The following is a 23,861-nucleotide window of genomic DNA, read 5'->3' as shown; positions in this document are numbered from 1 at the left end:
CTGTTTTATGTATTTTTATTAATTTTGTTAAACATTTCCTAAAAATATTTTAATCTGGTTTGGGCCACATTTGGGAGTGTTGTGGGCATCCAGAGGCTCACAGGACATATGTCGGACACCTTTAAGGAATAAGAAAAACTCTAGTTCCTCACCATTAAGGCAGTGCCCCTTTTATAGAGGGTGACAGACTCTGGCCCTTTTCCCCTCATTAGTCTGTGAGCTCCCAGAAATCATGGACTGTTTTTTGCTTTTATTTGTATCCCAGCTGCTTAAGCACAGTGCCTGACACACAACAGAAGCTTAATAAATGCTCCTTGTTGTTGGGTTGTTCATTCAGGGTCTTTATATCCCTTTTAGTACTACCCTGGTTGTCAGTCAATTAACTTTTTTGTATTATGTGTCATTTTTTTATCCTACCTTCCAAGTTAGAGAATATTGCGTGGCTTCTTGAGTTCTTCTGGCCTAAATAAAGACCACAGAGAACCTACACACAGTAAGTTCTTAATAAATGCTTGTGAAATAAATGAACAAATGAATAACTAACAAACGATTAATTACAGAGGATCTAACAAAGGCTTCACTAGTGGAAAGAAGGAAGACAATGTGTAGCAGTTGCTCTGTATTACTACATTTTCAGAGGATGCACCTCAGCGACAAAACAAAACACAAGAATTTCTCCAAGGACTCCTTGTTACATTAGATGATCATTGAGGCTGACCAACAGGAGGCAATGAGCAAGGTTAAGTTAAGAATAGGAACTATTGCCCCTCTGGTCTACCTTGCCCTGCCAGGAGCGCTACCTTGAGCTGCTTTGATCAAAAAGAAAAAACCAGACAAGTATCCTCAGTCACTTAATTGTCTAACTCTGTCTCCTGATAATACGTACATATTACATAAAGTACATAAAGGGAAGCCTCTGGATCCTTCAGCCACAAAGGGTGAGCCTCCAGCAGATTGCCTGGTAGATAAACCTGGCTCTTGGATACTAGCTTTGATTATTTTCCTTCAGCCTTCAAGATCCAGGCAACACGGCCTCCATAGGCCATATCTCCAATGTGTTCCTGGTCCTCCTTTCCCTGCTCTGTGTTCTGCCTGTTGTTGAAGCAGTAGAAGTTAGGGATGGCATAACACTTCTGTTCGGCATGTTTCTCAGCCTTACAGGTATCTGTGCCTGTTTGGGGATATATGCCAGAAAGAGAAATGGACAGATGTGACTTTGGCAGGGGACAGGGTCTCCCAAGCCAAACACGGACCTGAAAACCTCTCTGTGTTTGAGATTTCAAATTGAGAAATCAGTTTCTTAAACGTCAAGGTCTAGATAGTAAGCAAATGGCTATTTTCTATTCCTTGGAAGATGTTGCCTTAAAATGTAAAAGCTGCTTTATGTAAAAATGGAAGGAGGGGTCATTTTATTCACCTTCAGTATGGGCCTTGATAGTTCACCAATGTGAAAATTGGCCAATAAGTAAGGGATGATAGGAAGAGGTGGAGGGTGCTGTCAAATAAATAAAGCAACTATTATTTAACCTAAGTGATGTTCCATGACTTCTGAAGTAATAAAGATAAATGAAAAAGGACCTACCTGTTTAAAACTGCTGAATGTCAGATATTTTCTGTACCCTAATATTAAGAAAAATGCTACCCAAAGAGGAGTTGAGGAATCCTTGCTCTGTATTTATATAAAAAAATCTGTCTAGTTTGTAGCTACAGGTAAATGCTACAGTTAAACATAAAAGTTCACCTAGTAGTCATTTGGAAGTTTAGAAAATTCTTTCTTCAAAAGGAATTTAGAAACATGTATTTTACTACATATTTACCGTTTAAAGGAAAGTTTAATATTGTTTAAAAAAAAGTTTTATATTGATTACTAAGTACCTCTGTGAAAATAAATATTAGACTGCTGTGCTAACACCAAAAAAAAAAAAAGGAATAGGAACTATCAATTGAATAGACAGATCAAACAAATCAAACAGATTCTGAGAGAAAGAATAATGTTTTAGGGGAAAAGAGAATGAATGAAGGAAGAGAAAAACAAATGGCCCTGCAGGTCTCAATTAGGGGAAAGTACCTACAACACTAGTTTTTGCCTTTTTCCAGACAAAGCGAACTATAACTGAGAAGTAGGGCAGGAGGAGGTCAACCTATTCATATTACTTCTACCAACAAAATAACAGAATGAAATAGTCTACCAACCAAAGAAAGGACTTCTTGGAAATACACTGTTGGCCAATACAATTTATATGAAAAATCAAGAGAAGATGCCAACAATAGGACCAAAAGCTATCAAAAGTAGAAGAGACCTCAAAAATCATCGAGTCAGACCTCCTCTCTTTTAGTCTCTAAAAGGCTTAAAAATATCCTCAAATTTAAAAGGAGAAAAAAAAAAGGTTCCCCCTAGGAGGTATATCCTGGTAGATGAAGGAACTAAATATCAACTTAAGGGAAACCTAAAAATGATGGCCCTTGAACTTTTACAATGATGGACCAGAGCACGAACTAGATTTTTTTTAAAGCTTACTACAAGCATGATACAATCAAAAAGGTATCTACCCAAGAGTTAGAGGTTTCCAGACAACTCTGCCACACATTAACCAGGAGACTAGAGGCAAGTGAACCCAGACTCTCAAACTGTCATCTACTGCCATCTGCAAAATGAGCATGCTGTTCAGGATAAATCCAAGAATATAAATCAATGTGGGAAAAGACTCCTTATTTACCATGGGAAATACTGGGAAAACTAGAAGTAGTTTGGCAAACATTATAAATTTAGACCAGCAACTTAGACTATACATCATAACAAGTTCCAAATACATATTAAATCTTAAAAAAGGCCCACATTATTTTTTTAGAAATTACAGAACAAAAAGTATCATCCACAATTATAGTTGCTGAGAGAATTCTTAACTAAATGATAGAGATGTTTATAAAAGACAAAGCACTAAACTGTCTATCAAATAATAAGTCCTTAAAAATGCTCTATAAATATTTGATTGTGAATAAAATAATAACTACTATGATAATAACTAACATTTATATATATGACTAAGCACTTTACAAATATCCTCACAACAACTCTTCAAGGTACATGCTGTCATTGTACCCATTTTACAGTTGAGGAAACCAAGGCAAATAAAGGTTAAGTGACTTGCCCAAGGTCACACACAGACATACAAGTGTCTGAGGCTGGATTTGAACTCACATCTTCCTGACTTCAGACCCAGTGTTTTATTCACTGTGTCACATAATCTGGATGTAGTGTGTGGTAGTAGTCTATCACTGGGAACTTATACCAGCTAGTGTGAGAATAGTTTGGGGTGAAAAGTCAATACTAGGGAGAGAAGTGCATTTTTCATTGCCTAGGAATAAGGCTCCTAAACAGTGTGGGTTTTTATTACACTCTACTGCCTCTAGAGCCTACCTGCAGTACAGGACTTAAGGTGTTATACATTACAAATTAACATTACCCAACTTGCCTGGGGCCTCATTGAAGAAAGCCAGGTCTTTTGTTCCTTCCTGATTAAGTTTCCAATTTCACTCACAAGAGAAAATATTCCAAATCTTCTCTATCTTCTTCAAGTATCTCACACTTCTTTCCTTTTCTATCCTCAACTGAGAAAAGAGGTTCTTACACTACTAAGAAAACTGAGGACAACAGATACAAGGTTCCTCTTCTCCCATTTTCTTCATCTCAAAATCCCATAACATCATTCCCAGTTTGACAACGTGGTAGTCCTTCTACCTTGGTGGTAGACCAAGGACGAGACTTTTATGCATGTACTTTATTCTACTCCTACCCACTCAAACTCCAACAGATCACAACTTCAATCATCCTTTCTTCCTCCCTTTCCCTTCTTCTCTCCCTCCCTCAAATCTTTTAACTTTTTTCAATCTACTGGTTCCATTTCCACTGTCTTCAAACACACCCAAATCTCCCCCTATCCGTAAAATCACCTTCATTTGACCCTACCATCCCTTTATGTTCTATATCTCTCTTCCCTCTCTCAGCTGAACTCTTAGAAAGAATTACAAGTTGCTTCCATTTCTTCTCTTCTCACTTCCTCCTCACCCCTTTGTAAAGCTGGCTTACAACCTCATCATTCAACTGAAATGGCTCTCTACAAAGTTACCACTGATCTCTTACTTGTCAAATATAAAGGTTTTTTTTCTTAGTCCTCATCCTTCTCAACTTTTGACATTGTCTCCTGCTGGATACTGTCCTCTCCGGGTTTTTGTGACAAGAGTCAAGAAGACTCCTCTTCCTGAGTTCAAATCTGGTCTCAGCCACTTACTAGCTGTGTGACCCTGAGCAAGTGAACTTAATCCTGTTTATCTCAGTTTCCTCATCTGTAAAACGAGCTGGAGAAGGAAATGGAAAACCACTCAAGTATCTTTGCCAAGAAAACCCCATAAGGGGCACAAAGAGTTAGACACAACTGAAATGGGTGAACAAATTTCTCTTGGTTCTCCTCCTGCCTGCCCCATCTCTGCTCATTTTGCTGGTTCATCATCTAGTCCAGCACTTCTTAAACTGTGAGTCGTGACCCCATATGGCATTGCATAACTGAATGTGAGGGTCACAAAAAATTGGCAACGGTAAAAGGTTTCTGAACACACGACCAAAAATCAATTCAAAATCAAATGTATAATGAATCCAAGGTATTTCTGGCAGTCCTTGCCCATGCTGTATTGTACAACTTCACTGCAGTCTTGGTTCTGAACATACAGGATCCATACTTTGCACTGTACATGCTGTCATGCCATGCAATACTAACAAACACCTCGGCTTAGATTTGAGACTATTGTGTGTTATGAATTGCAATGTTTTTATTATACATACAAAGTTTTCTGCTGTTACAGAAACAGAATAGTTTAATTATAGAAAATAAAGGCCTCAACATGTAAGTATCAAATTAGTATATCTTTGGATTGTATTGTGTTAGAATGTTTGATTTTTAAAATTACTGTTATCTCCTCCTTTTACAGAAACATAAGTGTTTAATTTCCACAATAAAGACAAAAGCCCTTTTAATAATATTTCTACATCATCACCGCTGTATGTAAGTATGAACATCAATTTTTTAAACTGAGCACAAACAAATGTAATTTCATACACTAAAGCTAGGATTCATTTGAGAAATTATTAGCAACATTTATTTATATTTTAGGACAAAATATTTTTTGAATATGGATAAGTGGCTAAATTTAGACAGAAGAAGTAAAAATACTGATGACAATGCATCAGAGTCTTTGCTACCAGGGTACAACCTGGTATATCTAAATTGACAAGAAAAATAAAATGTCTAATCATATTTGCAATATGGATCTACTACTAATAATGATGATAGTGTGGACAAACCTCTTCGCTTCACTTGTAATGAAGTTTTGGCTGCAGAGAGCATGAAGCCAGCCAAACTAAAATGACATCTTAATATCAAGCATGCAGCATACTGCAACAAACCAAAGGAATATTTTGAATGACTTTTAAAATCTTCAAATAAAGAAAAACAGTGTTTTGAGAAATTTGTTACTACCAATGAAAAGTATTTACTTGCATGTTATGAAACCTCCTATTTAACTGCAAAAACTTAAAAGCCCTATGCAATTAGAAAAGATTTCTTGTTACCTGCTGCTATTAAAATATCAGAAACAGTTCATGGGAAAAAGCATGGGGATAAAATTTGTAAAATTCCTTCATCAAATTATACTATTTCCAAAAGAATTTCTGAAATTAGTAATGACCAATTGCAGCAGTTTATTACCAGGCTTAAAGGCAGCCCAAAGTTTGCAATTTAGTTAGATGAAACAACTGATATTTCTAACATGGTACGGTTATTACTTTATGTAAGATATGTCTATGAAGGAAGCATATGTGAGGAATTATTGTTTCATCACCCTTTGGAAGGGCACACAAGAGGGAAAGATATATATCTTAAAATCGACAAATTTTTCACACATGAAGGTTTACTGTGGAAAAATTGCATTGGAGTCTGTACAGATGTGCTAGAGCAACGACGGCCAAGAACATTGGATTCGTAGCAAAAGTTAAAGCTGGTGGCAATGAACATATCATTTTTACTCACTGTATCATCCATCAGAAGGCACTCATAGCCAAAAAATATCACCAGTTAGATACTGTGCTTCACGATACAATCAAAATCATTAAGTTCATTAAAAACCGTGCCCTTAACGGTTGTTTGTTTTCAAACCTTTGGAAAGACATGACTCTGATTACAAAAGCTTATTACTCCATGCAGAGGTGAGGTGGCTCTCAAGAGGGTGAAATCTAAACAGATTATTGAAACTGAAAGATGAAGTAGTTGTACTTTTAACTGAGCAAAAATACAATTTTGTTAATTTTTTTCATACGGGCTTATGGCTTTCAAAACTATGTTATTTGTTGGATTTTTTTTAAAAACTCGATGATTTAACCATCACTTCAAGGAAAAAAATTGTAACATATTTATGTTACTTTTAAGTTTTACTAAAAATGTTAATATATGGAAGAATAGAGTGGAAAACAGTTCCTTAGAAGTATTTACAAATACAGATGATTTTATAATTAAAAATAATCTTTCCAAAGATTTAATTGTGAGAGTTATAACTGATCATCTAAAGTACCTGGAGATACAGTTTCAGAAATACTTCCCTTCAAATTCTTATTCTAAAAAACTAAGTTGGGTTCATAAACCATACTCAATTGAAATCAAAAACATCAGTCATCTGCCATTAAAAGTTCAAGAAGAATTACCAAGCAACACAGGTTTAAAACTTGAGTTTTTTAAAAAATTGTTAAATCAATTTTGGCTTGGGATAATGGTCCTAAACATACTTCTGTCATTTTGTACTATGTATTTATGCAAAGCAGCATTCTCAGCACTGATGACTATAAAATCAAAATGTCGATCAACTCTGAAAATTGTTGAAAATGTACTACGTCCTGCATTATCAAATATTCTGCCAAGATTTAATTCTTTATGTAAAAATAAACACATCCATCTCATTAGTATGCAAATTTGCTTTCATCTTTAATAAATGGTAAGATTACATTTTACCAAAGAATTGTTTTAAAATAAATTTCCTTATGATTTATTATCAGTAAATGTTTGATTTGTATACCTATTTTGTATGCCTATATACCCAGAGCTGCATAAAAATTTCTTGGGTGAAAAGGTATCACCCAAAAGGGAAAAAGTTTAAGAAGCCCTGATCTATATCATACCCCTTACTGGAGGTACTACCCAAGGTTCTGTCCTAGGCCTTCTTCCCTTCTTCTTCTACATTCTCTGTACTGAAAACCACAGCAGCTCCCATGTTTTTGACAATCATCTATTTTCTATGTAGTCTCTACCCCTAAATGATAGTCCCATATCACCAGCTGCCTACTGAACATTTCAAACTTGCAGTCCCAGAGATCGCCTAGACTCCACAATCCTTCTCCATTCACGTATCCAATCAAACTTTTTTCTGAGTGAGATTTTCTGGAACACTGTAATCAGAAGCCAAATCAATTCAATAAACATTTAAGTGCATATTATGTACAGGGTATGGTATTAAATGCTGGGACACAAAGACAAAATGAAAAACAGTCCTTTTTTTGAAGGAGCAAAAGGGAAACTACTAATAACTAAAGGAGCATCAGTAAAGGCATTTTGGTGGTACCTGAGTTCAGTTGAGAAGGAAGACAGAGATTCTAAGGGGTGGAGGTGAGAACGGAGTACATTATAGAAAGGCTTTCCAAATGCAACATGTTGAAACATGTAATGCCATGTTTGGGAAACAACATGAACAATTTGGCTGCAAGGATGTGAAGGACAGTTATGTGAAATGAGCCCAGAAAGGCAGACTGGAAGAAGGTTTGTAAGACTGAGGAGATTATATTTTATCCTACGGGTAACACAGAGCCACTCAAAATGCTTGGACAGGGGAATGCCACTGTCAGACCTGTGTCATAGAAATATTACTGTGTGAAAAGAAATGCAAGGGAAAGTGGCCTACCCATTCCAGATCTTAAATTGTATTATAAAGCAGCAATCATCAAAACTGCTTGGTACTGGTTAAGAAATAGAGTGGTTGATCAGTGGAATAGGTTAAGTATGCAAGACACAGTAGTCAATTACTATAGTAATCTATTATTTGATAAACCCAAAGACTCCAGCTTCTGGGATAAGAACTTAATCTTTGACAAAAACTGCTGGGAAAACTGGAAAAGAGTATGGCAGAAACTAGGCATAGATCAAAATCTCACACCGCATACAACAATAAAGTCAAAATGGGTTCAGGATTTAGATATAAAGGCTGATACTGTAAGCAAAGTGGAAGAGCAAGGAATAGTTTACCTATCAGATTTATGGAAACAGAAGAATTCATGACCAAACAGGAGATAGAGAATATTATGAAATGTAAAATGGATAACTTTGATTACATTAAATTGAAAATTGCATACACAAAACCAATGCAACCAAGATTAGAAGGAAAGTGGAAAACTGGGAAAGAATTTGTACAACCAGTCTCTCTGATAAGGACCTCGTTTCTAAAATATATAGAGAATGAAGTCCAATTTATAGGAATACAAGTCATTCCCCAATTGATAAATGGTCAAAGGATATGAACAGATAGCTCTTCTCAGATGAAGAAACTAAAGCCATCTATAGTCATATGAAAAAATGCTCTAAATCACTACTGATTAGAGAAATGCAAATCAAAACAACTCTGAAGTACCACATCACACCTATCGGATTGGCCAACATGACAAAACAGGAAAATGATAAATGTTGGAGAAAATGTGGGAAAATTGGAACACTAGTGCATTGTTGGTGGAGTTGTGAAATGATCCAACCATTTTGGAGAGTAATTTGGAACTATGCCCAAAGGGCTCTAAAAAATGTGCATTCCCTTTGACCCAGCAATAGCACTTCTAGGGCTATATCCCAAAGAGATCATACAAATGGGAAAAGGACCCACAGGTCAAAAATATTTATAGCAGCTTTTTGTGGATGCAAAGAATTGGAAATTGAGAGGATGCCCATAAACTGGGGGATCACTGTACAAGTTGTGGTATATGAATGTAATGGAATACTATTGTGCTATAAGAAATGATGAACAGGCTGACTTCAGAAAAACCTGGAAAGACTTGTATGGTCTGATGCTGAGTGAAATGAGCAGAACCAGGAGAACATTGTATACAGTAACAGCCACATTATGCGATGACTAACATTGATAGACTTAACCCTTCTCAGCAATACAAGGATCTAAGACATCCCCAAAGGTCTCATGATGGAAAATGCTATCCACATCCAGAGAAAGAACTATAGAGTTTGAATGCAGATTGAAGCATACTATTTGCTATTCTTTTTCTTCGTTGTGTTTTGTTTCCTCTTTCTGGTGGTTCCTCCTGTTGGTTCTAATTCTTACTTACAACATCACTAATGTGAAGACACGTTTAATAGGAATGTATATGTATAGTCTATATCAGATTGCATACCATCTTTGGGAGGGAGGTGGGGACGGAGGGGGAGAAAAATTTAAAACTCAAAAGCTTATGCAAGTGATTTGTTGACAATTCAAAATAAAATAATTTTTAAAAAATTTTAAAAAGACATGCATATTTTTAAAAAAATATTATTGTGGCAGCTGTCTAGAGGAGGCATTGGAAAGAACTGGAAGCAGGATTAGGAACAGATCAAAGATTTAAAGCTAGAAGGTAACTCTGAGACCATCTAGGCTAAACTTCTCATTTGACAAATATGGAAACTGAAGCCAAAGGACATGAAGTAACATGTGCAGAGTCACACAGGTGGTAAATCATGGACCTTGGATTCAAACGCAGGTCCTCTGACTTCAAATCCAGGACTTTTTCCCCCTGCACCCTGCAACTGTGTGCTACAACTCTTAAAATTAGAGTTACATGGTGGTTACTAAGAGGTTAAGTGGTTTGCTCATGGTCACAGAGCCAGTACGCATCAGAGATTGGCCCTGAACTAAGGTCTTACTGGCTTCCAGGTCTGGGTCTCTACCTACTATATCATACTGCCTGTTGTTTAACTAAAAAAGGTAGAAAAATGTCTAAAACATCAGTAGAGAAAATTTAATGGGACTGTGACATACTTTTTTTTGGGGGGGTGGAGGGTAGATGTTGAGGGAAGGAAGAGACTGGGTCTCCTCATCTTGGCCACACTGGAAGCATAGCAGCCACTCACCAACCCAATCCCATTAATAGATCACCCAGAAGCTTTAACCAACTCTGTTACCAAGTTTGTCCAGTTCACACGTCCTTGGGCAGACTGGTAGGCCCCAGACCCCAGGTCATCCATCATATTGGAGTCATACTAGTACGGAGACCCATTGGGCTTTTAGATCTCTCATAATTCAGAACTCCCAAGCTCAGGTGATCCACCAGGTTCAGCCTCCCCAGTAACCAGAACTACAGGCATGCACCACTACACCCAGTTAACTAAGGACCCCCCAAAATGCTTCCTCTGAACTTCCCTACTTTGCCTGCACCCCCAACTCATTTTTCTATAAAGGCAAATTTCAAAGGACAGGTTAAACTAAAGGAAAGGCAAAAAGAAGGGGGAGATTAATAGCCAGTGTCAACGATGAGAATGACCATTTCTCAAGGGAAGGAAAGACACTAAATTTCAGAGTTAAACCTAATACAAAATAAACCAGGGGTTCTAAAATTTTGGAAAATTTTATGTTCTTCTAACTACCTTTGGGTCATTTAACACACATTGAGAATATATAAGAGAGAAACTGAACCACTCAGTTGGCCTATAATTTATGTTTGTTTATTTTCATACAAATTCTATTATCTGAACATCTCCTAAGAGAGAAAATGAGCTATATAAGGGCAGGTTTTATCCACCCCGCCTGTTTGTTTTCGTTTTGTTTTTTTTTTTGTATGTCCAATACCTAATATGTAAGTCTGGAACATGTAAGTCACTTAATGTTTGTTGAACTGAAATGAATATACAAACTTACCTGCTTTACATGTTTATCCAAAAAAATATCCTCAAGAGAATGTAAACCCATTGAAAGCAGGACTCTTGTACACTTTGTCTTTGTACCCACAGTGCGCTGCACAGAGTTGGTATCTAAAAAAATTCTTAATGGACTGAACTGGACTGAAATGTGAATTTAATCTGTTACATATTCAGTAGCTTGAAAGTAATGAAGGATAAGGATACAGAGAAGAGAAGGGGAGAAGAGGACCCCAAAGGGAAACAACCTATCACTGTACAGTTTTTCCCAGCATTAGCATTGATTAATTAATTATAAGTAAACATAGCAATACTAAATCTCGCTTCTTAACTTGAAAAACATGGCAAACATACAATAGGTTATTTTTAAAAAGACTTTCTATAATGGACTCCTCCAAGACCTTCTGTTTGAGAAGGACAATCAAGGTATTCACCTCATCCTTTCCTACCCTGCAGAACTCCTGGATTTCGTGATCTTCAGAAATTCATCACTCTTCAAGATGAAAATAACTCTCAGATCATTCCCAAGTCCTGCTACAGGATTTCATCATGCCCAGCCCGCAACTCCCATGCCTTTCATCCAGATTTTCAGCTTCTTTTTTCCATTGCGAGCTACTTAAGGGGAAGGAATGTCATTCATTTCTTTATATCCTCAGGGCTCAGCACAGTACCTGGTATACGCTTAATAAATATTTATTGACAACTTATTGACCATTGACTATTGAGGTAAATGAAAAGAAACAGTTAATTTTTTCAAACCCTAAAAGTTAAAAAAAAAAGTTAGGCCAAGATTAGTCTTCAATAAAGTTTGTGACATGTTAAGTTGTTGTTGTTCACTCATGTCCAACTCTTTGTGACCCCATGGACATATTATCCTTATGGTTTTCTTGGCAAAGATACTACAGCGCTTTGCCATTTGCTTCTCCAATTTTAGGCATACAGGGGTTACATGACTTGCCGGAGGTCACACAGCTACTAAGTATCTGAGGTCACCTTTGAACTATGGTTTTCTGACTCCAGGCCCACTGTTCTATCCACAGTACCACCTAGCTGCCCTTCATATGTTAAATACTTTTTAACCAATCATCAACAACCTTGCTACATGCTAAGGTTCTACTACACCCTGACTTTAGGCTCTATTAAACTTGCAATTTCAATAAGCCTCTTTATAAAAAATGCCAAAACATCACTAAAATATATAGTCCCTTCAATAATATGCTAGAATTGAGCCCCCTGAAAAAACCAACACAAAAAAACCAACACAAAAAAAAAGTTATCTCCTCTCTGTCCACTGAAACTTAAACTTGAAAAATGCTAAAAGCATTTAAGAAATCTACTCTAAGGAATGCAATTACAAAAGCATAAAAATACTAGTAGAAGACAATGCTCATCTTCACCCAACAAGGTAAACAAGACTGAAAAGCTACTGAAAGGACACATAATGACATGGCTAAGAACGCCAGCAATATTATTGCTTTTGCTTCTCTAACGGCATAAAAGCTAGAGATACGAAAGACCTAGTTAGTAAGTTTACTTTTAAAGAACACTGGGAGGTTGGCAGCAGAAATACCTTCCGTGGCTGACTTCTATAATGTCTCATAGGGTGCAGCTATGTCTCTGAAAAATTTCCAACATCGAGCTTATAATAAAGTAAAATCTCACTAAATGTTTCTGATTGATTGGTGGGGATCTTTGCAAGGTAAAAATGATAAAGACTGCTTAAATGGAAATAATATAAAGCACTCGGTATAGTGCCTAACACATAGTAGGTGTTTTAAAAAATGTTTAATCACCCTTTCTCCCTTCATAAACATAAGTATGATTTTACTGAGAATTTTGTAACACCTATGTTGAATTGCAACATAACAAATAACAGTCATTATTACCTAGTTATTTACATGATGCCAGAGAATGAGTTCCTTAAGGGAAAAGACTGCTTTTACCTTTCCTAGTGTACATAGTGCTTAGCACAGTGTCTGGTACACAGTAGGTGCTTCAAAATTGTTTTTATTTATTTCTTATAAGACATAACAAATAACCTGGACCCTAGATCTGATTAAAACACAGCTCAAGATGCTACACATAGCATAAAATATATAAAACTCCATGGCAACTTCATTCTTTCTGCCAGTCTCCTCCTTCTGCATCTTCATTGAAACCTTCTTATGTATATTCATTCTAAGTTGCCTTATTTTCAAAGTCCACAAAGGTTATCTTCTTCAAGTCAGAGAGAAATTGGCAAAGGTCCCTTCAAACCTACCTGACGTGGTAAATATTAAATGAAAAGTCCTTTATTCCTTCTAGGAAACTAAGTTTCTCAGTGTTTAAAACTTTGTGGCAACTTAGAGACTAAAAATTAATTTACATAAACAATAGAATAAAAAATTCTAGCATACTGTCAAGCCCATTAAAGAAAACTTTAAATAAATGAAGCTTGGTAAACTGAGGATTTTTACTTCCTGAATCTAGAAATAATAAGTCCTCAAGAAAAAAAGAATCAACAGTGTCTCTCACAGCCATGAAAGAACCACATAAAATTTGTGTGGTCCCTTCAGCAATCCAATACAAATTATAACTTCTCTTTGAATACAGCCTTTGAATATATTATGCATGCAAGATTATGTTTGCACCAATTAATCTCTTGAAAGGAAGTTTTTATTTCCTAGTCTTTTGCAGTGAAATATTTGAAAACACACCACACTAAAGAAATTATTATGAAGAATATATATCAGAAGTTTGGGCTATAGACCAAGGAGAAAAGATGGAAATTTGGGGATGGATTTTTCTATTGACTAAGATGTCAAAGCGTGAATGAAAATGTGAGGGGGAAGGGGAGAAATCTTCTTATGTTTACTATCTCAAATATAATTTAAGAGTACAATAAGTTTCAATCTGCGACTGTAACTATTACAGTTAACTCTTCATATGCCCATCATATATAATGTGATAAGTGAAAGTAATTATTGTTTTTCCTATTTTTATATTTTCATAATTAGTTAATAATAATAATTAACATTTATTTATAACACACTATCTGCCAGGTACTATGTTAGGTGTTCTATAAATATATCTAAACTGATCCTCACAACAGCCCTGAGAATTAGGTGGTAATATTATCCCCATTTTACAGATGAGGAAACTGAGGCAGATAACAGTGAAGTGACTTGCTCAGGGTCACATGGCTAGTACAAGTCCAAGGCTAGATTTGAATGCAAATCTTCCTGACTCCAGGTGTAGTGCTCTATCCGCTGTACCCTTGCTGCTACTTCTGAAACTGTTATTTCTTATTCTTAAAACACTGATACATTCGATTTTAAGTGCCACATATATGACTTGAAATACCATATTTGTATTCATTTCCTACAGAGGCTGATTCTGATAAGAATATGAAGAAAAAATTGACACAGCTCTGTGGTTAAATGCAGGCAACACTGGACCTGGAGTAAAGAAGACCTGAGTTCAAAAACTGCCTCAGACATTTATTAGATACCTGACTCTGAGCAGATCAAATAATTTTCCTAAACCTGTTTCCTCATCTGTAAAATGGGGATAAATAAGAAAATATATAAAGTACCTTGCAAAGCTATAAGTGATATATAAATGTTAGTTAGTATTATTACTATTATTTCCTTGTATAATGCACATCCACCTCACTCTCCACATTCGCATTTTAGACCCCTTTTATATACGTCAACAGAGGCTTTATGGGGGGTAGAGGGGAGAGATCAAAGTTATTTATTAAAGACAATAGGAATTTGCAAGTATGTAAAGTCAAAAGCTAACTGGCATTCTAATCTACAACTGCCATTTATGACTTACCCCAATTTACTTTCAAATTCCCTTCAGTCTAGCAATATAGAATTTGTAATTTGGAAACCCTGTGGGGGAGATATTAATAGTATTAGTTTGGGAGTACAGCACTTACGCCAAACTCATTCTTCTTTTCCCTTGAAATTAAAGGGCTTAAGACTCATACTTTAAATTCCCAATTACTATATATCATGAATTGTAAACAGTTATCTGAAATATCACCTCCTTATCTCTATCAATATCACAGAAGCACAAAATATATATGCAATTACACCACCTCATTCCCAATGTAATTTTTCCTATAAGAAGTTTATGGAATATGAAATTACTAACAGAAAAAGGTGAGACCAATTTTAATTTTGTAACTATTAATAGTTTTTCAAATAAGTAATAATAACAATAATAATAATAATAACTGACATTTATATTGTACTTTACACAGATAGTCTCATTTGATTTGGACCTCAAAAGTCTTAAGACAAACAGGGCTGACAACAAATCACAACTGAGATACTCAAGATGACTTCCTCTATTTCTACCTCATACCTTTTTGTTAGAATGAAAATAAGGGCAAGATTGTAAATAATAATAATAATGCTATAAGTAAACTTGACAAGTAATAAAAATATTAAGATAGATAAGGTATATAATAAGTAGTAAACATTCCATTTCACTTAGCTTTGAAATGTCGTAAACCTACCAAAAAGGTGCATATGATGCATCATACTACCCAATTTAAGTGGAGCTGATTACTATGTTAATTTGGATGTTAATCAAACTAAGTCAAGAAAAGGCTGATAGAAAGTTAATGATCTCAATTAACATAAAGGTTGGTACTTTTCTCCCAATATTAAAATAAAGGATACCTCTTATATTTGCTCCAAATTATAAATAAATACAAAAGAAAAACAGAAACTGACACTGGTTTAGAATGAAAAATTAATTACCCTACTATGGGTGATTACCATAAACTTTATTAAGAGGAAAAGGGAAGGAAAGCAAGCACTCATTAAGTACCTACTAACATGCACTGTACAAATGTAACTTTAGAAATAGTGCATCTCATTTGATCCTCATAACCATCTTAGAAGATAGGTGTTATTATAATCCCCATTTTACAGCTGAGAAAAGTGAAGCAGACTAAGGTTAAATGACTTCCTCAAGGTCACACAGTTCAATAAGTGTCTCAGGGCAATTTTGAATGTTAAGTCTTTCAGACTGGGCCCACTACTCTATCCACTGCACTATTTAGCTATTTCCTTCACAAAAAAAAAAAAGGCAATTTTTTATCCTAGGATTTCTCATTACACTTTAATTAATATTGGGTTTTGTTTTTTAATGTACATTAAAAAAGCTAATACACTGAAAATATTAATGAAATCTACCAAATTAGAGAGACAACAATAGCAGAAAAACAGAAGAGCCAAATCACAGATCAGACTGTCTTTTGGTGGTAAGATACAGATGTTAAGGTACGAGTTGCCTACAATACATTTTAAGAATCATTTATTCTAAACTCCATCGTTAATATTAAGGATAATAGTGATCTATGCCCCTAGGTCACCTTATAGATTAAAAAAAAAAACAAACCTTCAAATACAGCCAGTTGGAATTTCCATAAATTCAACAACTCTATACATAAACCAAGATGGATTTGCCTGATTATAATTCTGCTATACTGTGAAAAGTTCCAGTGAGACTCTGGTGTATAACAAACTTTATCTTTATTTGAAATATTTTCTACATTTCCCTCTTCTCCCACTAGATTAAAAGGGTTTTTTAAGGCTTTTTTAAAAATAAATTAGGGATTTTTTATTCGAAATTAATGGAAATGTGGAAATCTCCCTTAGAGCTGGATGATTAATGAATGTGAAAATAGGACTTGTTAACCCTCATTATAAAAAATATGTAACACTCCTAAAACCTTTCTCAAAAATATTAAATGAAAAAATGAAGGACTTGTTTGAAAAGATATGGGTGAGGAGAAAGAGAAAAGCCAAGCCAAGGAAAGAGCACTTATTAATGGGTAGGCTTTAGGAAGACAAAATATAAGCAAAAAGAAAAAACAACCCCTGCCATGAAGGAGTTACATTATAATCAAGAATACAATAAACAAAAAGGATAAGAAAAGGAGGGAAGGGATAGGAATTATTGGCAGTGAGCGTGGTATTAGAGTCTAAGTCCAGAGAATCAGAAGCAGAGACAGGAAGAGAAAGAAGGACAGCCAGGTTGGAGCACTCTTCCAAAAGGAAAGTCCAGGGAGCATGTCACCTGTGGGAAAAGGAGGACCATGTGGCAAAAGATAATGAGTTGTTTTTGGAAATGCTAAGTTTGAGATGTCTATGTGACATATGACATATGTCCAACAAACAGATGGTGATGTATATTGGGGCTATATCAGGAGAGAGACTAGGCTAGATATAAAGGTATGGGAGCTATCTAAATAGATATGATCATTGAACCCCGGAAGCTATTAAGATCACTAAGAGAAGGGGTACAGAGATAGAACAGAACAGTGACCAGGAGAGAGCCTTGGGGAAAATAGACATAACAGATTCAAACAGCCTCCCCTACCCGGCTTTCTTATTACCTCCATGACCCCGACCAAGTCACTTAACCCTTCCATGCCTGTTTCTTTGTAAAATGAGAAGGGTGGATTGGATGACTGCTAAAGTCCCCTCCATCTTTCAGTCTATGATCTTATATGTTTTAGATTCACAAAACCATTATAGACAAGACAGTATGATATTCATTGATGAATCTCTCAATAGTAAAGACCAATACTGACAGTAAAACAAAGAATTGATTACAATGACTGGTTTTCATTTTAGCAGTAGAGTATTTACACCAATTATATTTAAAATAGAAACAGATTTATGTGCAACCCATTTCTGTAGTCCACCCAATTCTTTCAATCTTTAACATTAAAAGCAAAGAGCTCCTCCCAGAATCTTCCTTTAAGGAGAGTACCCAAGCTTGCCATATCTTCATTTCCCTCCTATGCATTCCTTTGGTCTCCATAATGTCCCACCGTTCTTGGTACCTTCTTTCCCCTTTCTCTTTTTGGTTTCTTTTTTTGTGTGTTGTCTGCCCCCATAAGATTGTAAGCTATTTGAGGGCAGGAGCTTTTTTCATGTTTGTATCTTCAACACAGCACAGCCTGGCATATAGTAGGAACTAAATAAATGTCTAGTGACTAAAATAAAAGTTGGATTCAACAAGTATTTATTGTTCACTATTTGCCAAGCACTATAACTTTAGGAAGTGATCATACAAAACTAAAAAGGCCCGGCCCTAAAGAGGCATACATTATGTTGGGGACAAGAACACAATGTTCAACAATAAGTAAAGATAAAAAAGATACAAAATTAATAAAGTAACTTCAGATAGAACAGTAATAACTAGGAGATTAAGAAAGACCAGAGAGAAGATAGAACTTTGAACTGAGCTTCGAAGAGGGTTCAGACTTCATGAGGCATAAGTGAGAAAAGTAAACATTCTAGGAATGGAGAACTAGCCTGTGCAAAGGTATGGATGGGGGACACTTAATATTGTATATAAGGTGTGAACAGGTCAGCTTGACTAAAATGTACAGGGTAACAAGTACGTAATTTGCAACTGAATAGGAAAAAATAGGATGGATTCAGATTGTAAAGTGTTTTTGTTTGTCTTAAATTTAGCTTTTTTTATTCAGAATACCACTAAATTAAAAAAGCATTTATGTATACGAATAAGAACAAGTAAAAAAAAAAAGATCATACATATAAATTTGAAATTCTTATGTGCAGCTTCCTTTTTCTTTAAGTATATATTGAATTCAACACACAACTCCTTCAAAGCAGTTCTGTCTATATTTCCTTCTTTCCTTCTATTCTCTTCTGTATATATTTTTTTAAATTCTCCAATGACTTCTCATTCTTCTCTCTCAGCTTCAACTTCCTTATGTGTAAAATGGAGATAATAATAGCACTTACCTCATAGGTTATTGAGAGGAACAAATGCGATTACAATAGGCAAAGCACTCTGCAAATCTTGAAGTGATATAAATATTACCTGTTATTGCTTTTTTTGTAATCTCTATCCCCATCCAACCTCTTCCTCATGACTATCCCAATTAAAAAAAGAAAAGAAAAGAAAACCAAAAACCTTATAATAAATAATCAAAGTCAAAGAAAACAAATTTCCACATTGGCCATGCCCATAATGTGTAAATTTCATTCTGCACATTTAATCTACCATTTTTCTATCAGTAAGTGGGTAGTAAGTTTCATCATGAGTCCTCTAGAATCTTGGTCACTCATACAATTGAGCAGAATTCTTAAGTCTTACAAAGCTGTTTTTCTGTATAATGTTGGGATTACATATGTATAGTTCTTCACGTTTCATTCTGCATCAATTCATCTGCGTCTTCCCAGGTTTCTCTGAAACCATCACTTTCACCATTTCTTAGGAAAAACAATATTACATTGCCACAATTCTGTAATTAAAGGGGACTCCCTTAGCTTCCATTTCTTTGCCATACCAAAAAGAACTGTGACAAAAAAATTTTGTATGGATGGATCACTTTCCTGTTTCTTTGATCTCCTTAAGAAATAGGTTAATTAGTAGAATTTCAAGGTCAAAGGCATTGCAAAGTGTAGTGACTTTAGGGGGATACAGCTCCATGTTGCTTTTAACTAATTCACAGTTCCACCACCAGTACATTATTGTGCCAGTTTTCCCTCTGCTCCTCCAATAAATAATATTTTCTCTTATTCCCATCTTACACTGTCAAACCGACAAGTATGAGGTGGAACCACAGAAGTTGTTTAAATTTGCATTTCTCTAGTTAATAGAAATTAGAAGCATTTTTTTTTACATATATGCTGATATCTTAAAATTTCTCCTGTGAGAACTACAGGTTCATATCCCTTGATCATTTCTCTACCAGGGAATAGCTCTTGTTACACATTTGAATTCCTTTCTTATTTATCTTGGATATGAGACCTTTATCAGAGAAAAATGCTGAAAAATATTTTCCTTCTCACTATTTGCCTTCTAATTACATGATATTTGTACAAAAAGTATATAATTTCATGTAAGCAAAATTGACCACTTTCTCTTCTGTGATCCTCTGTCTCACTTTTTTTTTAAGGCAATTGGGGTTAAGTGACTTGCTCAGGGTCACACAGCTAGTAAATGTCAAGTGTTTGGGTCCAAGGCCAGATTTGAATTCAGGTCCTCCTGACTTCAGGGCCAGTGCTCTATCCACTGTGCCACCTAGCTGCCCCTCTCTCTCTCTCACTTATTTGGTCATTAACCAGTTTCCATCCAGTTGCAAAAAGTTTTACCTTCCTTGATACTTTAGTTTGTTATCTGATCATTATATCTAAACAATACATCCACTTAAAGCTTACCTGAATATACAGTGTGACGCCATTTCATACCTAATTTTTTCTAGACTGGTTTCCAGTTTCCTCTGAAGGGTTAGTCCACACTCCAGGAAAAAGGAGATGTATCTATATCAAAAACTATGTTAATTTGCTTCTGGATCATGTGCTACTATTTTTTATCGATCAACCTTTTTCTTAATCAGTGCCAAATAGTTTTAATGATTACTACTTTGTAGTGGAGTTTGATATCTGGTGGTACAGCTAGGGTCTCTTCATTATTAATATTTTTCATTATTTTCCTTGAGATTCCTAACCTTTTCATCCCTCTAGATGAACTGTCATTGTTAGCTGGTATGGCACTGAATTAAAAAATTAATGTGGGCAGTATTGCCATTTTTAAAAATAATAGCTAGCATTTGTATGTTTTACAAATATCTCATTTTATCCTGACAATAATCTTGGGAGGTAAGTGTTACTATTATGCCTATTTTACAAATGAGGAAACTAAGGCAGGGAGAGGTTAAGTGACTTTTCTAGAACACACAGCTATTAAGTGCCTGAGGAGAAATCAGAAGGTGATTCTTCCTGACTCTACAGCCAGCACCCTGCCACCGAGCTGCCTTTATTATGCCTTTTGCTATACTGGCATGGTCTTACTTACTAGTAATTAATATTTTACCAAGTATTTAGATCTTTCTTTGTTTCTTTAAAGAGTTTGTAGTTGTTTTCCCATACCTCCATTATATTTCATATTAGGTAGAATCCCAAATATTTTATGCATGCTAAAGATAATAATGAACAAAATTTCTCTTTCTATCTGATCCTACTGGGTTTTGTTGGTAATCAATCAGCAAGTATTTATTAGGTCCTTGGGGTCCCAGGCACAGATACAAAAAATAAAATAATCTCTACCCAAAATAAACTTATAACCTTGAAGAGAAGAACTAAATAAAGTAGAGATAAGAAAGGAGTGCATTGCCAGTACAGGGGCAAAGAGATGGGATACTTTATGAATGGCTTTATGAAAAACTGAGTCAAGGACAGTTTGGTTGATCACAGGGTAAAGGGAAGAATGTAAATGTACAATGAGGAAGAAAAAAACAGGTTGGGACCAGATTGTGGAGCAATTTAAAAGCTAAACAAACAAGTTTTCATTTTATCTTAGAGGTAAAGAGAAGCCACTGAAATTGATTAAGGAATATCATGAACAGATCTACACTTAATTTTACTTTGACAGAAACATGGAGGATGAACTCGATTACTGAGAAACTTGAGACAGGGATATGAACTAAGGCTGTTGCAATCATCTAGATGAGAGGTGATGAGGGCCTGTTGAGTAAAGAAAAGAGGTCAGAAGGCAAAGATATTACAGAGGTAGAAATAGCAAAATTTGACAACTTACTGGATGTGTGGAATGAGGGAAAGGATAATACTGAGATTATTAACCTTTGGATATGAAGGGATGGAAGTTAGTGCCTTTGATAGAATATGGAAGTCACACAGAGAAATGCTAATGTTGATGTAGATATATTTTATAACTTGCTACATTGCTAAAGCTATTGCTTCAGTTGATTAAAAAAAGACATTCTCCACAAGTTTACATGACATCTTTCTGAAAGGGCCACGCTAATCTCTGTATCTTTTCGATTTTAGTATATGTTCTGCTGAAACAAGCACATTTAAGATAATATATAGTTGAACCTGTAGAATTCTCTAGAGAGAGATCATTATATCATCTGCAAAAACTGAGCTCTATTTTTCCTTTGCCCATGTTTATTCCATTAATATTTTTCTTCTCACTGGTATATCTACCATTTCTAAAACCTGGATAGATATTCAGAATAGAAATTGATCTATATTTTTCTTTCTCTGCTTTGTCAATTCCCAGTTTAGGTAGCAAGGTTACATTTGGTAGGATCTCTTTTCTTTTAAAAACAATTTATATAATATTGGAATTAATTATTCTTTAAATGTTTCACATGATTATTTAAAAAACCATCTAGTCCCTGGTTTGTTTTTTTTTTCTTATTAAGGGGAAGGGGAGTTCATTTATGGCTTGTTAATTTTTTTTTATATTAAGCTGTTAGCACCCTTCTTGTTCTATTAATTGTTCTAATACTAATTTATATTTTTTTAAATATATATTTCATTTCATGTAAGTTATAAACCTTAGCAAAAAAAAATTCTTTTGGGTAAAATAATTTGTAATAGCTTACTTTATTTGATCTTCAGTTGCAAATAATCTTTTTTGATACTGATGCTTTCTTCCCCCTGTTTTTTAAGCAGCCTACCTTTATAAATTTTTTTCTTGAAAATTATCTCTGGGTTTTTATTTGTCAATCAATTTTTTTTCCTTTCAATGTTGTTAGAAGGAGTATATGTAAAAAGAGGGTGTGAATATAATGTGATTTTGATGGGATGATACCCAAAAAAAATAAAATAAAGGGGTGAGAAAGAAAACTGCATTAAAAGAAGGAGTGGGGGAGACTGAATGGAGTAAATTATCCAACATAAAAGAGCTATCATAATGTAGGGGAAGATATGGGGGGAGGGGCTGGCAAGCAAACCTTAAGCCTTATTTTCATCAAAATTAGCTCAAAGAGGGAATAATAACATACACACTCAGATATTAAAAATCTATCTTACCAGAGGCAGCTAAGGGATAGAGCTCCAGCCTTGGAGTCAGGAGGACCTAAGTTCAAATCTGACCTCAGACACTTGACACTTAATAGCTGTGTAACCCTAGGCAAGTCACTTAACCCCGACTGCTGCACCAAAAAGAAAAAAAAGACTACACATTAAATATTTTTTTAAAATCTATCTTACCCATTAAGGAATTAAAAAGGGACAGAAATAATAGAAGGGAAAGGAGAGACTGATAAAAGTGAGGGTATATTGGGGAAGATAGTAATCAGAAGTAAAACACTTGTGAAGAGGGAACGGATGGGGGGTAAGAGAGGATGATAAACAAGCAAAAAAAATAGCATGGAGAGAAATACACAGTTATCATAACCACAAATGTGAATGGGATGAACTCATCCATGAATCTGAAGCGGACAGTAGAATGGTTTAAAAATCAGAATCCTACAATATGTTGTTTACAAGAAACACATTTGAAGCAGAGAGATACACACAGGGCAAAGGTAAGGGGCTAGAGCAGAATCTATTATACTTGAGCTGAAGCAAAAAAAGTGGGGTAGCAAACACAATCTTAGAAAAAGCAAAAGCAAAAACAGATCTAATTAAAACAGATAAAGAAAGAAACTGTATCTTGCTGAAAGGTAGTATAGACAATGAAGTCATATCAATATTAAATATATATGTACAAATTGGTAGAGCATCTAAATTTCTGAAGGAGACATGGAATAAGTTACAGGAGGGAATTGATAATAAAACTATACTCGTGGGGGACCTTAACTTTCCCCTCTCAGAATTAGATAAATCTAACAAAACAAAACAAAAAAGACAGAAAATTAAGAAGGTGAATAAAATTCTGAAAAAGTTAGCTATAATAGATATAAAGAGAAAAATGAATGGGAATAGAAAAGAATATGCCTTTTTACTCAACAGTACATGGCATGTACACAAAAACTGGCCATGTATTATGACATAAAAACCTCACAACCAAATGCAGAAAAGCAGAAATAGTAAAGACAGTCTTTTCAGATCATAACGCAATAAAAATTACATTCAACAACAG

General features: G+C 35.1%; 1 protein-coding gene and 1 non-coding gene across 5 annotated transcripts in view; both read right to left on the bottom strand.

Annotated features, from left to right (window-relative positions):
* SUPT3H (SPT3 homolog, SAGA and STAGA complex component) overlaps positions 1–23,861 on the bottom strand; it is a 652,600-nt gene that overhangs the window by 526,205 nt on the left and 102,534 nt on the right. The window lies entirely within an intron of this gene.
* On the bottom strand, positions 21,735–21,838 carry LOC144458054 (U6 spliceosomal RNA). The gene has a single exon (XR_013487609.1). It is a non-coding gene; the product is annotated as a U6 spliceosomal RNA (small nuclear RNA).

The sequence above is a fragment of the Phascolarctos cinereus genome, unplaced genomic scaffold, assembly GCF_003287225.1.
Source record: "Phascolarctos cinereus isolate Bilbo 61053 unplaced genomic scaffold, phaCin_HiC Scaffold_5;HRSCAF=322, whole genome shotgun sequence".
Classification (NCBI taxonomy): Eukaryota; Metazoa; Chordata; class Mammalia; order Diprotodontia; family Phascolarctidae; genus Phascolarctos; species Phascolarctos cinereus.
This window is presented reverse-complemented; position numbering and strand designations above follow the sequence as displayed.